The following is a 15,707-nucleotide window of genomic DNA, read 5'->3' as shown; positions in this document are numbered from 1 at the left end:
AATTCTTTCAACTGAGTATCTTGTTGCCGCTTCTAGAATCATTGAGGATATGGCAATAGTGGAATCTTAGCTTTAACCAGACAACTCTTCTATGGAAATTTCTCTGCATCTGACAAGGGTGTTAGATAATCAGAACTAACTGGTTTAGAGTTTACCTCATAAAGGATCACTGAATCTAACTTTTGTGATACAGGAGTTTCAACACTTCGTTGAACTTCCTCTTTGTCTTGAGCTAGAACAGGCTCATCTTGAACCTCTACCACATTGGCTTCCAATGTTTTTCCACTTAGCAAAGAGACTGTTTTATAATGTTCTTTGCCCAAAATTTTTGGATTTTCTTGTCGCTTGGCCAAATATCTTGGGGTTTATTTCGAAGTTCATTGGTTAGCTGACCCATTTGATTCTCTAGATTTCTTAAAGTGGTATCATTCTTCGCTATGTATGCCTTTAGTAGATTCTCAAGATCACTTGAAGATTCAGTTGGTGAGGGTTGTTGCACTTGTTGAGAATATTATGATGGATAATTTGGTTGAAATGGCATAACATAGTCGCTATGGTCCGCCCATTGATTACTCCATGCAGAAATTGGATGATTCTTCCATGAAGATTTGTAAAAATTTGATTTCGGATAATTCCAATACTGATTTCCCATGTAATAATTTGACTCTTGATTCAATGGACAACTTTCAAAGAAATGGCCATCTTCACAGTATTCACAAGAAATATTCTCGAACTGGTTCAATTATTGACCTGTTAGGTTACCATTGAAACTATTAACAGTTATGTTCTTAAGCATAGAAGACATAGAGGATACCCGGGCTGCCAAAGAAGCAAGTGTGTTCGCTTTATGTACTCCTGCTGCTCATCTTTTTGAGGCTGCTCAGTTGGTCGGCCACTGATAGTTATTGCTGGCAATTCTTTCAATAATCTCGTAAGCATCATTATAAGACTTAAAAAGAAGGGTTCCATTTTCCGAAGCATCCACCATCATTCTAGCATGAATATTAAGACCAATATAGAAAGTCTCTATTTGAACGTAGCAAGGAATGTCGTGATGAGGGCACTTTTGTAGTAACTCCTTAAACCGTTCCCATGCCTCATATAAAGATTATTCATCAAGTTGCTGAAATGAAGTGATTTCATTTTGGATCTTGGCAGTTAAAGATAGAGGGAAATATTTCATTAAGAAACGTTCAACCAACTCTTGCCATGTAGTTATGGAACTAGACGGTAGGGAGTTCAACCATGCTTGTACTCTATCTCTTAAGGAGTATGGAAATAATCTCAGTCTCAAGGCATCCTCAATCACCTCGACTAGTTTAAATAAGTCACTCACTTCCATGAATAGCCGAAGATGAAGATGTGGATCTTCAGTAGGAATCCCACTAAATTGACCCATATTTGCAACATTTGGAACATGACCGGCTTCAGCTTGAATTGTTGTGCCTCGATTCTGGGTCTTTTAATACTTGGATTGAACTCGTTGAATAGAGGAATGGCATATTGTTGAATGGCACAGTTTCTATCATTGGCAACAATGATCGGATTGTGAGTATTATAAACGAATGTTCCTCCTAGATTTTGGTTTGGAATTTCAAAATTCATATCTTCGGTCCTTCTTTGGTTCGCTTGTCTTCTCCTTTATCAAAAAGTCCTTTTGATTTCAAGGTCTATGAGGATTAAGTCCATGATTTGATAAATACTCAATAACTCCTAAAACAAACACAAAAAAAAATGGAATTAAAACTTAGAAGAGAAAAAAAAAATAGACCCCAAAATGCAAAATTAACAATTTCACAAATAATGTCTTTTAAAACAGTCCCTGGCAACGGCGCCAAAAACTTGGAACGATGGAAAAATGTGCAAGTGTACACAATCGGAACAAGTAATAAAGTGACATGTAAATGTCGAGTTATCGTACCCACAGGGACTGTAAAAGAATTGTTTATGAAATTAATTGTAAAACACTTTGGTGAAGTAAAAATAATTTTGTTTTAGAAGATGGGCAAATATTATTTAAAAATGAAATAAATGATTTAAATAAAACAAAAGAGTTCTAATTTAAATAAAACAAAAGAGTTCTAGTGCATGATTTCAAATAAGATTTAATCAATGTAACATACTTGTGTTGGATTAATTATATTTCTTGATCTCAGAATTATTAAACTCATGTTTATATTGTTACGAATAAATTCACAGCAACCCGATAATTTGCTAACTTACGAACAAATTTACATACAAAAATCCATTCATCTCTTGACATATCTCTATGTCAATTCAATAGACTAAACAGATTCTAGCAAGCAAAACATGCTATTGCACATACATACTCATTAAATTGAACCAATCTCTTGCATATCCCTATGTCAATTCAAACGATTAATTAAATCTAATAAGCATATAAAAGACTTTGTGAAGTAACAAGGCATCCCTACCTTGAAACAATTTAATCACAATAATCTTGCAAGTTATGCAAGGCAATAATATTGCCAGATACATTGCTAATTTACCCTTCAGCTACCTTAGAAGAATAAACATGCACTAATTAAGTACTGTGTCAATTAATTACAATTTCAATCTGTTTAAATAATTAATTCATTAGTTACCTCACAGTCGTAACGCAAGAATAACTTAGGCATGATTTTACTTAACCAAGCAATTTACCGAGGCCTATAACAGCATAAAAATCATTTTAACAATTCAAGAAGGCAGAATATAATCACCCAACACAAACATAATTTAAGCTGAATTGATTAAAATAACCATTTCAATAGCATAAATATTCATAAACATGTTCGTCAAAACAGCAACAAAAATTAAAGAGTTAGGGAACAAGAAGCAAATCCGGTGTTTCTCCGTGGCTTGACTAGTTGCTCTGTTCCTCGTTCTTCGTTGGCCGGGGCTTATCAAGGTGGCTTATGAACACCTAATTGCTGCTCCAAAATGGCTGATGGAAGCCTCTCTCTCAATAGGAGAAATCGGCACGTGAACAAGAGGGAAATGGGATGGAAAAATGAGAGAAAGGTGAGAGAGGGAATGAGAGAATAATGTGAAGTAAGGGATGCTTTGAATGATCAGCAAGGGGTGGATTTTATAGCTGAATATGGCAGCTAAAAATAGAAAAAAAGAATCAGCTTAAGAGACCTCCCTTGGCCAACCACACACCTGGCAAAGTTGAGAGTTTCAACTTTGCTATTTTAGGCTTGGGGCAATTTTATAAAGCCACAATTAAAGGAGGGGTTTGAATGCATTTTGAAAGTTCTTCAAGGACCTTTTTGCAAGCATTTTTAATCAGCTAAAATTCTGATTTTTGTCAGCCTATGGACGGTTCTGGGCTGCCCATTTAGTGGCTAGTTCGGTTCGTTCAATATGGTTCAACCAGTGCAGTTCAACTGGACCCTTTCTCCATAATTAATTAAAAATAATTTATTTAACCCTAATTAAATGGGGAGTAAATTAAAATTAATTAAATTATGAATTAAAACACATTTTTGGACCGCCTTAGGCTGGAAATTAATGTGCCTCGATACTTCAAATTACTTTTCGATTTTGTGCTTTCAGCAGTGTCAGCCGAGCCAATTTTCTCCATTTGCCAAATCTGTCGAAAAATAGTCAAAATTAATCAAAATTAAGTGTAAAATTAATTAAATCTCCATGTTCATATTTTTAATACAATTTAATTATTTTATAAAATTTAATTGTTTTTCGACAAGAATTTAACCGAATTTGCATGACTTTAAGTAAAAATGGGTATGAAAAAGTATATAATTTTTTGTGTTTCCACTTACCCAAGTCTGAGGCCAGGACTGGGCGCAAGGTATTACTTGACTTAAACACATGCATACAATCATTTCCGAGTCATAAAAACTAGATCAAATTTAAGACTTTTCACTCTTACTCTAGAAGTCCTTAATATGGGCCTACAAGGCCCAAATCACACTTTGGAAATGATTCGGGATTAATCTGAACACTTTTGAAAATTTTGAAAAATGTCACTTGAAACAGGGGCACATGCCCGTGTGGCCATTTTGACCTGGCCATGTTGAAGGCTGTGTGGTTCACACTGCCTAAGCACAAGGGGACATGCCAGTGTCCCTAACGAGTGCGAATTTAATTCCAAATTTGAACCTACAGGGGTTTTCACATGACCGAGCACACGCCTGTGTCTATAGCCCGTGTCCCTCACACGGCCATGACACGCCCGTGTCGCAGCCCGTGTGTAAAAACCTTGACATTCTGTTTCTAATGTCAACAAAAAATTAGGGGCACATGGCCAAGGCACACGCCCGTGGCCAGAGGTCGTGTCCTCCACACGGCTGAGACACACGGTCGTGTCTCTGCCCGTGTGTTTACTACTATGCATAGTAACTTGCAAATTCAAGGTGCAGGGGACACACGGCCGAACAACACATCCATGAGGTTGACCGTATGTCGCACATGGCCTAGACACACACCCGTGCATCTACTCGTGTGGACAAAAATAGGGCTATCTACCAAGCCTTTTTGCCACCCTTACTTGCACTAACTTATGCTACATTAATATTACCAATTCCATGCACCATCATAAGGCCAATTCAACCACAACATGATAATTAAAAACAACCCTTATTACATTATAACAATCCAAGCATGCATTTATTCATTCATGCAATTTGTCCATCAATGAAACATCATCAATTTCATATCATAGATAAATATTAGCCATAATTTGTGGCCTTATACAAAATGAAGGGTTTCATCCCAAGCCAACACATTCGGCCAAATAACAAAGACACAAAACTCAAAAGACAAAGTCCTATACGTGCCATATTCAAAAAAAAAAAAAGAATTAACTATACCAAGCTTCAAATGATAGTGTAAACGAGGCCCCTGACGGTATCTGATCCACTGGCTAATTTGGCGGCGCTACAAGGAAATAGAAAAGAAAAAAGGTAAGAATAAAGCTTAATAAGTCGCATGTAAATAATGAAATAACTTCAAGTTACCATAAGGGATCATACTCCTAATATACTTCAATTTTGCACTCGAAAGTGAGGATTCATAAATATTATTTGTTCATATCCATCTCTCACCAAGTATACAATGTTGATTGAATTCACATTTCATACTTCATGTAACATACACAAATGGTCATAAGCATAACTTACTCACTTTCCTTCCTTACTAAACATACAACGTAAATGAAGCTCGTATTTCATAATTCCCGTTTAGGTACCTGTACCACTCACCACATGGTCATAATTTCTCTCATTTCAATACAACCATTAATCTCCCGTTAAACCATTTGGAATACTACGGGGTATTCAATAGCCCCAAATGGGATAAGATGCCAACGCCATGTCCGAGACATGGTCTTACACAGGCTAGCATATCAAAGTCGATGCCATGTCCTAGATAGGTCTTACACTGACTTTCATATATTGAGGCCGATGCCGTGTCCCAAACAGGTCTTACACTGGCTCTCATCTATCAATGTCGATGCCATGTCCCAGACAGGTCTTACACTGACACACAACAAGCTGACACCATATCCTAGACAAGTCTTACACTAGCTTGTATATCTCGAGGCCAATGCATGTCCTAGACATGTCTTACACTAGCACACATATCACCCCGTGTCATGGGATGAATATCCAAATCTATTCCTAATGTTCAACTAAGAGTCTTTATTACATTAATTCTCGTAATTTACATTTCCAACACAACTTAACAATTCATGCCAAACTAATTGTATCATATATGATAACATTTAATTTGCATTATTTACGTACAACTTTCCTTGGGATACAAAAGTAGGTGACTAAGTCGAGTTATTCAACTAGCTTGGTCTTCCTCCGGTCTAGGCCCGGATTGCGTCTTTCTTGATCTAAAATGACAAATTTCACTAATTTAATCATCATAATAATTAATACACTCCAAAATTCATACTTTGGCAAATTGAACATTTTGGCCTTAAACTTTAAAAAATTACGATTTTTTCCTTAGGCTCGTAAATCGATTTTTATTGAATTTCCTCCTTTACCAAGCCTAGCCGAATTCTTTTTATAACTATAGCAACTCACAATTTAAATTATTTCACACATTTATAACTTATTTTACAACTTTACAAAATAGCCCTCTTTAGGTGTTTTCATGCAAACTTCTTTCATAAAAGTTGTTTATTACACAACCAAGTTTCATTTTCTTCCATAAAAACTCAAAAAACATCAGAAATACTTTCATGACAAATCCCTAGACTATCAACCATTTTGCAAAATAGTCCCCTCAATGGAAAGCTCATGCTACAGGGGTCCTAAAAATGTAAAAATCATCAACAATGGATATGAAAATCACTTTCTTTCAAAGATGATAAGTTGCTGAAATTTCAAGCTTCCAAAAACCCCATTTTTACTGAAAATTTTGGTGGAAGAGAAAGGAAAAATGAAAAAGATGATGATTAGTCACTAGGGTAATATTTTATTATACATTAAGTCACCTACCCATTTAACCATTTGATTTTCTTGTCCCCTGTGGCCGGCCATTAGCTTCTAAAAGGTCTATTTACTCTTTAAACCCCTCCAATTATGGTTCTCCAGCAATTTTACACCTTTAACTAATAAAACAAAACTTTTACCCGTTATGCAATTTGGTCTTTTTTCGCAATTAAGCTCACAAACGCTAAAATTAACTCACCAAATTTCTCTTACAATCATATAATCATATTATGACACCAAAATAATAAAAAAAAATTTCTCACCCTTGGATTTGTGGTCCCGAAGCCACTATTCTGACTAAGCCCAAAATCAGGTTTGTTACATACCATGCAAGAGCATTCAACATTCACCGAATATTTAGTTCATCTAGCTATGGAGTTTCGGTTTCTAACGAAAAATATGAAGATAATGGCTTTTTTTTTCTTTTATTTAAGTTATTATTTAATTTAATTACTATTTTAACATTTTAATATAACTAAAATTTCATAAACTATGGTTTCATAATCAATTTTCACTTTTAAACTCATAGAGATTGACATTTTTTATTTTTACGATTTAGTCCTTTTCTTTAATTAACTATCAATTCATCAAAATTTCTATATCAAATTTCAATACACCTATTCAATCACTTCGTAAATATTTAATAAAAATACTAATGGGTTCGATATATAGAAATGAGGTCTAAATGCCTCATTTTCTAAAACCATTTGACTTAAGGAACAAACCACGTGATCATTAATAACTATTCAATTAAAAAAATTCACCAAACCAATATTTATTAGAATAATATAATCAACTCATAAATATTAATAAATAATTTTTACAGACTAATTTGTAACATCCCGAAATTGGGGCTAGAAGTATTTAGGTCTATTAGTTAGGTTAGTGTTTCGACTGGGTTCTTAAGTTATTTGTTTCATTTTAGGAAGTAGAATAAGTATATTGGTTCGATGGTAAGGTGTTTATTAGCTTACTCTTGGGTCCTATGTTCAAATCCTCTATTGTGCCTAATGGGGAAATATTTTGTTTTGGTTTCAAACTTTTTAGATAATCTGATTGGTTTCTATTAAATATTGTTTTAATTAATTTTATCCTATTTTGAATTTTGAGAAAAAATAGCAGAAATATAAAACTCCTCTCACGTTCCCTCATTATTCTCTCACATCAGTCGCTCTCTCTCGATTTCTAAGTTTTGATGTTCTGTTTCATTGAATTTTTTTCTTGGCTACCATTTTCATTCTTTATTGATTTTGTTCTTGTTGTACTACTACTATTTTAATCGAAGTTCTAGCAATCTGGTGTTGACCCATTAGTCTCATCCATTCATCTTTATTTTTGCCTATTAAGGTTTCGAATCGGGTAAGTGTTGTTTTGGACTTCTTTTAGATTGTGTTTTCTTCGTTTGTTTTATATGATATGGCCAATTTCCTTATAGGTTTAGTACATTGTGTAACTAAGTTTCAAATTTGTTTGGGGAGGTGCCTTGATCTTTTTTTTTCTTTTTTTTTTTTGTTTTGGAATCGCGTAATCAGGTGTGTTTCTAAAAATAATGCAATTAGGGATCGGATTGATGAGTAATTTCATGACTTTCAGTTAATTATGGGGTGGTTTACGAACCACACAGGCATGTGGCGCTTAGATACTAGGTAATTTGTAAGTCACACAGCCTGGGGTGTGTCTCACGGGCTAGTCACATGGTCCTGTTATCTAGCCATAGGACTGTGTCCCTTAGTCATACACTGTCACACAGTCTGGACCCTCCCACACGGCCCGGCCACATGGTCGTGTGACCCCTATAGGGAAATATTTTTCAATCACGCACGAGGTTGTAATTAAGTCACATGGTCGTGTTATCTAGCCACAGGACTGTGTCCCTTAGTCATACACTGTCACACAGTCTGGACCCTCCCACACAGCCCGGCCACATGGTCGTATGGCTTTGTTTTTGTAGTTTTGACCCGATTGTTGCAAATTGATTTCTTTTCGTCCCTGGTTGAATTTTTTCATGTTTAAGTTTCTGTAGACGTTCTTGGAACACCATTACAACTTGAATTGATTTATGTATGTATGCTTATAAGATTAAATTATATTTTTTGCTTAACTGTTTATATAAGGCGATATATGGAAATTATTACCATTGTTCTGTAGTTTGGAAACTGTATACGAGTAAGTTCGATTTTGTTTCAGTTAAATTAGACTGATTTGCATATATGGTTATTTAATATGGAAAATAAAATTGAGTAAGTTGATTTTGTAAATATGTGTGTATTTTGATATGGTTTGCATCTGCATTTTGGATTGCAATTCGATTTTGAAGTGAAGGAAGTTTGATTCGGCAGTTAAACTGCATTATAATTTCATTAGTAGCTTGACTGCATGATAAAAACGAGCAAATATCCTCTTCATGGTCATAGGTCTACCATAACCTGATAGTGGTGTGTAGGGGACAGAAGGGTTTAGTACACCCTATTTTTGGTGTGATACTATTGGTTGAAGATGGTGTGTAGAGGTTGATAGGTTGATATTGGGACTAGTACATGCGTGTATCAATTACATTTGTTCTATTTTTGAGTAAGTATTTTACTTATAACTGTCTAATTTTGAAATGAGCCGATAATTGCAAGTGTAAGAGCAACTTCACGTGATTACATTTTGTATATTCATTATGAGATATGATACTGTGATACGTCAAATTGTTATGACTTCTATTAATGTTATGATTAAGTTAATTGTAATTCCAAATGAACTGTTTGACTCTGTTTTATTTTTTTTGCCTCTACTGTGTTGTTTCGTCATTGCTTCTTTCATTTGTTTAGACTCAACTAAGCTTTGTGGCTCACTCTATTAGTTTTTTTCCCTTTCAGGTAACCCACGTGATTAGGTTTCAAACTCGACAATCAGAGGTCTTGGGGTTTCATTTTCGGTTTGATTTTGTAAAGCTTTTCATAATATTCATGAAACTAATTTTATTTGAACTGTAAATAAAGTTTATGAACTGTGGTTTAATTTTCGTTTTTGGACTTTCGCTAAGTTTGGGTTTTGGTTTCAATTTAAACTGCAACTTCCATGCATGGTTTTTAGCTAATCAATTTGCTATCATTTCCCGTCGCATTACTGTTTTTCTTGAAACTCAATTAATGAAATTATTAACATGACTTGTTTTCAAGATTATTATGAATAAATTGGATTTTGGTTTTAAACTAACCTTAAGTGGTAAAAAATTTATTTATTTACTTGCAAAGTTATAAACAAAGCTCAAGTATGGTTTCTGTCAAGAATGATCAAATATGGATCTTTGAATGATTTTTCAACAAGTTGTACCGGTATTTGATTTAGAGCCATTCCGGTGGCCAATGTAACCTCCAGAATTCAGTCATAACTTCTGGGTTGAGTTTGGGGTGTTACATTTACTGGTATTAGATCTAAGTTTGCAAGAACTTGACCTCTTTTTTTAACGTGTCTGCATGCATGGGTTTAAAAAGAGTTTTTGGTAAAAACATATCATAGTGTTTTGAAATTGTGTTTCCCAAACAAGTGTTTGAGACTGGTGCTGGTCCGTATGAACTTTGATACTGTAAGGTTAGAATTGTAAGGATTTTAAATAATTGTTAGTATTGTGTTTGAAATTATAGATACCTTATGAATTTAGACTGGGGAACTGCAATGGAATCTGATGGTAAGCAAAATCGAGAAGATTAACCTAATGGGACTCTAGAAGAATAATATGTTTCTTCAGGGCTTGTGTTTGCTCATGCGAAGGAAGTTACGCCAGCTGATAGTGGCGGTAATTTAGAGACTAGTGTTGACATGTTAACTCTGTCAGTGTTGGAGGTCTTGGAGAGGGTCTTCAAGACCATGCTAGAGACATCCAAGGTGGAGTAAAAAGGTTACTATGCAGAGTGTGAGTGTAAGGGTCATGGTATGGCCTGTAATAAGAGAGGTCCTAGTTCCTCCAGTTTGGAGTTGAGCTCTACAAAGTGGGCCAGATTTCAAAAAGATGATACGAGGGTTTTTTGGTAATGGCATAAATTATTCAGTATGTGGGTTCTGTAGTAAGCGCCATCCAGGCAAGTGTCGGAAGAAGTCTGGAGCGTGTTTCTGTTGTGGCTCCACAAAGCATAGACTTAAAGATTGCCCTCATCAACCACCTACTCAGAGGTAATCTCGAAGAAGACTCGTGATCGGGGATCTAGAGCCAACATCGAGATAGGTATTAATATAGGATATTTTGTTTTGTGTGTTGTACTGCTTTCGATATGGTTGGCTTTTAGTTGTTAGTGTAGTGTTCGCGTGTTAGTAAGTTCGATCTGTAAGTGTAGGGTTAGGTATTTGTTTGATAATGCATTTGAGATTAGCGTACACAGCAAAAGCGTGGTAAAAAAATGTGGTTTAGCAACTGTTATGTTTGTGGGAAATTTTGGGGACAAAATTTCTTTAAGGAGGGTTGAGTTGTAACATCCCGAAATTAAGGCTAAAAGTATTTAGGTCTATTGGTTAGTTCAGTGTTTTGGCTGGGTTGTTAAGTTAGTTGTTGTGTTTTAGGAAGAAGAATGAGTTTGCTGGTTCACTGGTAAGGTGTTTATTAGCTTACCCTTGCGTCCTGTGTCTGAATCCTCATTATGCCTAGCAGGGAAATATTTTGTTTTGGTTCCAAACTTTTAAAAACTCTGATTGGTTTCTGTTAAATATTATTTAAATTATTTTTATCATATTTTGAATTTTGAGAAAAAATAGCAAAAATCTAAAATTCCTCTCACGTTCCCTCATTATTCTCTCGCATCAGTCTCTCTCTCCTGATTTTTGATTTTTGACGTTCTATTTCATTGAGCTTTCTTCTTGGCCACCATTTTCATTCTTTATTGATTTTGTTTTTTTTACCACTCTTACTTTAATCAAAGTTCTAGCAATCTGTTGTTGACCCTTTAGTCTCACTCGTTCATCCTTATTTTTACCCATTAAGGTTTTGAATCAGGTAAGTGTTGTTTTGGATTTCTTTTATGTTTTGTTTTCTTCGTTTCTTTTATAAGATATGGTCAACTTCCTTATGGGTTTCGTACGTTGTGTACCTAAGGTTCAGATTTGTTTGGGGAGGTGCCTTGATCATTTTTTTGTGCTTTGGAATCGCATAATCAGGTGTGTTTCTGAAACTAATGTAGCTAGGGGTCAGATTGATGAGAAATTTCATGACTTTCAATCAATTTTAGGGTGGTTTACAAACCACACGGCTGTGTGTTGGACACAAGTGGTTCACACGACCATGTGGCGCTTAGATATTAGGTAATATACTTGCTAATTTGCAAGTCAAACGGCCTGGGGTGTGTCACACAGGTTGGAAACACGGCCATGTGACCCCTGTATGGAAATATTTGTCTATCACCAATGGACATGTCATTCAGTCACATAGTTATGTGCCTCTGTCACACGGGTGTGTTATCTAGCCATACGGTTGTGTCTCCCCTGCTCTTAAATTATGAAATTTTAATACAAAGGTTTAGAGAGTTACACGGTCTACCCGCATGACCATTTAACTCAATAACATGGGTGTGTCTCTCAGCCATTCAACCATGTCCCTCAGTCACACAGCTGTGTACCCCTGTCACACGGTTTGAACCCTCCCACACGGCTTGGCCACATGACCGTGTGGCTCTATTTTTTCATTCTTGACCCGATTTTTGCATGTTGATTTGTTTTAGTCCTTGTTTGAATTTTTGCATGTTTAAGAATCTATAGACTTGTTTGGAACACCATTACAGCTCGAATTGATTTATTTATGTATGCTTATAAGATTAAATTATATTTTTTGCTTAAGTGTTTCTATGAGGCGATATATGGAAAATTTTTACCATTGTTCTGTAGTTTGAAAACTGTATACGAGTAAGTCAATTTTGTAAATCCGTGTGCATTTTGATATGGTTTGTATCTGCATTTGGAATTGGGATTTGATTTTGAAGTGAAAGAAGTTTGATTCAGTAGTTAAACTGCTTTATAATTTCATTAGCAACTTGACTGTATTATAATAACAAGGCAAATATCCTCTTTAAGGTGTGAATTGCTTGGATGGATCCATTGTAACTCGATAATGGTGTTAGAGAGCAGAAGGGTTTAGTATACCTTATTTTTGGTGTGATACAATCAGTTTAAGATGGTGTGTAGAGATTGGATAGGTTGATATTGGGACTTGTACATGCGTGTACGAATTGCATTTATTCTATTTTTTAGTAAGTACTTTACTTATAACTGTCCGATTTTGAAATGAGCTCGGCAATGCAAGTGTGAGAGCAAATTCGCATGATTACATTTTGTATATTCATTATTAGATATGATAATGTGATACGTCAAACTGTTATGACTTCTATTAATGTTATGATTAAATTAATTGTAATTCCAAAATTATTGTTCAACTCTGTTTATTTATTTTACCTCTATTGCATTGTTTTTTAATTGCCTTCATTCATTTGTTTAGACTCATACTGAGCTTTGTGGCTCACTCCATTAGTTTTATTCCCTTTCAAGTAACCCACATGATTATGTTCTAGACTTGCCAATAGGAGGTCTTAGGGTTTTGTTTTCGGTTTGATTTAGTAAAGTTTTTCATAAGATTCATGAAACTGATTTTATTCAAACTATAAATAAAGTTCATGAACTGTGGTTTAAGTTTTGTTTTTCTACTTCCGTTAAGTTTGGGTTTTGATTTCGATTTAAACTGCGATTTCCATGCATGATTTTTAGCTAACAAATTTGCTATCATTTTTAATGATAACATGATTTTTAGGAAATGACTTATGGTTTTAGATTGGAAGTAAATGATAGATTTTTCATCATATTCCTTATGGGTTTAGCCCGTCACATCACTCATCAGAATTGTGGTCCCAAAGCCACTGTTTTCGACACTCCTAAAAAACAGGTTGTTACAGTTGACTAGCTAAATGAGGAAATAATTTTTTTTTCTTATATGGAAACTATAGGGTAGATGAAAATGAGGTGTTGACCATGGATTTTATGATCCAAAAATTAAATAAAAAACATGAAAATGTGCAGAATTGAACATAAGACCTTTAGGAAACTAATTAAGCTCTTAACCATTAGACTAACTCACTTACTTGTTAACACTCCTACAACATTTTTTTAAAAAACATGATGTGTCCTTTGATAAGGGTTGAAGCAAATTTGCACCAAATAGAAATTAATAAGAGGGAAGAGATTCGAACTCAGATCATCAAGGATAGCTCCACCATTACTCAATCACTATACTTGATAATTATATATTGACAAATATGCTAAGGTCATCTAAAAAAAATTTTGGGTGTGACACTTTCGGTTCATTAACCCATTTTCCTACTAACCTTGATTTTGGGATATGACAATCGGAGCAAATGACTCCTAAAAGATAGAAACATAAATGTGATTGACTGGAGTGAGTACATCAAACATGACCCAAGTAGAATAGATCCTAAATTCATTTATGATTTATTCACTTGTGATGTTTATAATGTGACATACCTTAATCTTGAATGGATGATGGACTATGTATGCGTGACTCATATAGTTTGATGTAAGTAAAAGCTTGAGTTCAAAAAGATAAAGAACCGAAAGCTGGTGCGTTGGGTATATAACTTCTGCAATATGTAGCATCATTCACAATACTAGAATTCATAGCCCAAGACATGGGTAGATGATAGCTTCTCATTGGCATTACATGATAGATGAAAAATGTAACACCCTTCGCCCGTATCCCTCGTCGGAACAGGGTTCGAGGTGTTGCCCGACTTAAACTCAGTCAATCACACAAAAATAGTGCCGAAAAATTTCAATCAATTTAAAACTTTTCTTTTCACATGCAATCTGTCCCATATATGGGCTTAAGAGGCCCAAAACATCACTAGCCAACACCTTTGGCTAAATTATAATATCACATACTCAACATTAAAACCCTATACATGCCATAGACTCAAAATACTAGGATTTACTTACACCAATAACATGAGCTCGACAATGTGATAATAGCTCCGGCAAACTCCAACTCGAGTAGGTAACCGAAGTCAACAATCTATAAATCAGAGGAATGTAACAAGGGAGTAAGCTTTCATAAGCTTAGTAAGTCTTAAGCAATGCAAACAAATAAACACAATTATACTTCGATTATTCAATTTCTTAAGTGGCCATATTCTAGGTATATTGCCATCTGGCCGAATACACACAAACACATAATGCACGTTCAGCATTCTTATCACACTTAGCATTTGATAGCCTATGCATAACATTTCACTCACGTTCATTTCAAACTTATCATTCGATTATAAAAGCATATTGCATTTTTACCAACATGTTATACTTGCCATTAGGCCATATAAGCATGATACAATACACTATCATTTCATCTTTAACATTCAGCAAAACCCTTATCTTACAAGGAACACCGAATTCACATAACATATCATTTCACCGGCATTACGTCTGCTAGGCACGAAGGCCCAAATACACATCATCAAGACGAAGCTCGCTAGGCACGAAGGCGAATACACATCATCGGCACGAAGCACGCTAGGCACGAAGCCCGAATACACATCACCAAGCACTAAGCTCATTATTTAACGAAGGCGAATATAATACCAAAGACTAGGCTGCAGGATTTATCCCGGATATAATACCAGCACGAAGCCTGCAGGATTTAACCCGAATACACATCAAATATCATGCATATTTAATCATATATTAATACATCTCATTCAACATATCACATTCGTAGTCATTTGCAACATTCGGGTATAAGCTCCATATGAACACCATCGTTTACATTTCGGTTCAAAAGTCATTCATAAATATCACATATCCATTTCACCATTCAAACTTAACCCATAGTGACCATTCGACTATAAGTCATATACATAAATTATTTATCGCACAACTTAATTCAAGTAGAACCAAAAGATCACAATTCATCTAATATATACATATTGCTCACTAATTCACACACAACCTTTCAAATTAGCAATTATAAGATTGTTCCGCACATAGCCCATCCTTATTGATAATTTACGATGGTTTTACCCTTACTCACATATATGTCATAGGCATTTTTTACCTATGCTTCGCAATTCACATTCATGATTTAATTCCAATCGGTTTAACATGCATAAGTACATCTCACATACCTTAATAATTTACTTTACGAAACGAATCCACATATCGTATTAGCCCATAGTCTTATAGCACCACACTTTTAATAGTTTACCT

At 35.0% G+C, this 15,707-nt stretch overlaps 1 non-coding gene across 1 annotated transcript; it reads left to right on the top strand.

The window, feature by feature from the left end:
- The first annotated feature begins 1,046 nt into the window (after nt 1-1,046).
- On the top strand, nt 1,047-1,153 carry LOC128282800 (small nucleolar RNA R71). The gene has a single exon (XR_008273153.1). It is a non-coding gene; the product is annotated as a small nucleolar RNA R71 (small nucleolar RNA).
- The last annotated feature ends 14,554 nt before the right edge of the window (nt 1,154-15,707 follow it).

The sequence above is a fragment of the Gossypium arboreum genome, chromosome 10 (assembly GCF_025698485.1).
Source record: "Gossypium arboreum isolate Shixiya-1 chromosome 10, ASM2569848v2, whole genome shotgun sequence".
NCBI lineage: Eukaryota > Viridiplantae > Streptophyta > Magnoliopsida > Malvales > Malvaceae > Gossypium > Gossypium arboreum.
This window is presented reverse-complemented; position numbering and strand designations above follow the sequence as displayed.